The sequence below is a fragment of the Mizuhopecten yessoensis genome, unplaced genomic scaffold (genome assembly GCF_002113885.1).
Source record: "Mizuhopecten yessoensis strain PY_sf001 unplaced genomic scaffold, ASM211388v2 scaffold7491, whole genome shotgun sequence".
Taxonomy (NCBI): Eukaryota; Metazoa; Mollusca; class Bivalvia; order Pectinida; family Pectinidae; genus Mizuhopecten; species Mizuhopecten yessoensis.
In genome coordinates, this window is record NW_018407074.1 from 735,873 (window position 1) to 738,515 (window position 2,643).

The window sequence follows — 2,643 nt, forward strand, 5'->3', positions numbered from 1 at the left end:
ATCCATGCAGAGAAAATGACTGTAATACCTCTGAGTCTGGAGAAGAAGATTTTTGAAATATTGGTTAATTTTCCCTTTTGGGCCCCGCCCTGGCCCCTAGGGTTGGGGTAGGAATCCCAATTTTACAATTTGGTAGCCTCATCTACCAAGGATGATTCTGGCCAAGTTTGAAAAAATTCCATCCACTGGTTCTTGAGAAGAAGTTGATAATGTAAAAAGTTTACGCACGATGACGGACGGAAAGTGATTGGAATAGGTCACTTGAGCAAAGCTCAGGTGACCTAAAAAGATGGTTGATGGTTACCTATATGAGCTTTACATAGTATAAATACATATATATGTAGGCCTTTCAATCTTTTGCCAAAACTCGCCAGAAAAAAATAAATGACCTTTAGGTCCATCCCTATCTCACAAACAAACACCTATACATAACTGTAACTTGAAAGTAAATCTATTCATTTAAACAAAACAGATAGCCTGTCACTCCTGTGACCTTGAAGTCGGTCAAGGTCATTAATCAGAATTAACTTAATATTATCTGGATGGCAAAATATCCCCTTAGTCATTTTAATGATTCAGAAGAATATGTTTTAGAATGCTACTGGCCTCAGCCTAATGATTATTCAGATGAGTTCACTGAAACAAATTTGACTCCCCTGACCTTATAAGTGGATCAATGTCAATTATATGTACAACCATGATAGCCTTTCATCCCAGCATGCCACTGGTTCAAAAGAAGTTGCTTAAATTATTTTTAACATTTTGACCCGTTTGACCTTGAAAATGGGTCAAGGTCATTCATTTGACCAAATTTGAGAGATTTTCATCCATGCATCCTATGCATGTTACTGACCACATATCGTTACCCTAATAATTTTGGTCATTCACGACAAGTTGTTTATAGTAAAGGAATTACTGATGTCAGACGGACAGACGGATGGATGGACAGGCTATGGACAACGCACCATGTCATAAGCTAACTGGGACCTTTAGGCCTGGTGAGGTAAATACTGATTAAAATTCTTTAAGATGCTGTCAAATTTCTAAGACGTTAAATCCAAAAATACAAAGGGAAATTCTACAAATTTTAACAATTTATTGCATTTCATTTCCATGTACATGTATTCCCATAAATGGGGTTTAGTCTTATTATTTGTTTTGGGATCAATTACTATAGAAACTGTTTGCCATAATGACAGCTGGGGTCCCTTATAATAAGGAACTCAACCCCACCATTAGTTAGGGCTTCTACTATAAGAACAATGAGCTTCAGTTTGCTCAGTCACTTGTTAAGGCTTTAATACAATGGTACCATTTCCATTGTTAGTACACCCTGATACAAACCAAAGATGAAATGCAAAATGTTTATCTTTATCCTCAAAACAAAGCATTGATTCTTCGTCAATTTTCTCAATGGTTTGGTAAAAGTTTTGTAGCTATTGTAATGCTACAACAGAATTTGTATTGTTAAGTCTTTATGCTTTGTCATATATTATCTTTGTTCTCAACCAACATTTTTCTGTCAGTTACTGCTTTTGGCAGAATTATTTAATTAAATGGAATTGCATGATATTATATTACTAAAGAACATTTTGTATGAAAACCTGTTTACAGTTTACTAAGTCAAATGCTGCCTGATTCATCAGCTACACAGTATGATGGTCCGGGATAAAACACTGTCCCACTTAAAATTCATCATCAAGCATTGTGATTGGCTGGAAAGGCTAATAGGGGAATCCCCACCACAAGACTTCCTGGTCTGTATAATACAGACATGCTGTACATGTGTGTGAAGTGTGTTTAAAAAGTGAAAGTCTCCGTCTACATCAGCCACTGCTGGAAGAGGGTTTTAGGAGCTGAGGGAAAGGGAGGGTGGAGTTGGTGCCAGATGAAGTTTTAGCCTACATGATCAATAAGAGGTGACTTAACCCTTTCACCCCTACGTAACTTTAGTAGACTCTACCATGAATTGATTTAGATGAGTCCATTATGGTTTACAGTGGTGAAAGGGTTAAGTGGAACTTAAGGCAGTATCGGATGTTTTCTTGTGGGTCTGGGAATGGAGAGAGATCAGTGGGGGGTATGTTATATATCAGTACACACATAGTTTTTAATAGGATATCTTTATTGCAGAATTGGTTAAGAAAATGCTGTTTCTAAATTAATTAATAAACTAGGAATGTAGAAATTTTAATTCTGCCCATTAATTTTAAACTATACAGATTAAGGAATTACTGTACTTAAATTATTTTCTAGTCTAAAGGAGTACGTAAATCTGCAAAATACTGTGCACATTTTTACACAAATGTCTAAATAATGAAAATGTGTATGGGGTACTTATATCTATAACTGAATTTAAATGCTTTTTTATTTGCAAAGGTAATTATTTTGGAGCTGTTTTTTCAAAAAGGGTGCAAAATGCTCCTTCGTAACTCCTATAAAAGGATTGCATCACTATTTTTTAAACACAAGTCGCTGTCCATAGTTATCAACTAAAAGCTTATTATTATTTACTACCAACAATTATCGTCATCAATAAAATTAATCAGTATTCTTTTTATCGCTGTGTGACTTCTAATATCCAAGAAATAGTCGCTTCTTTATATACCCACAAACTGATCTACTGACTGATGAGACTGTTTA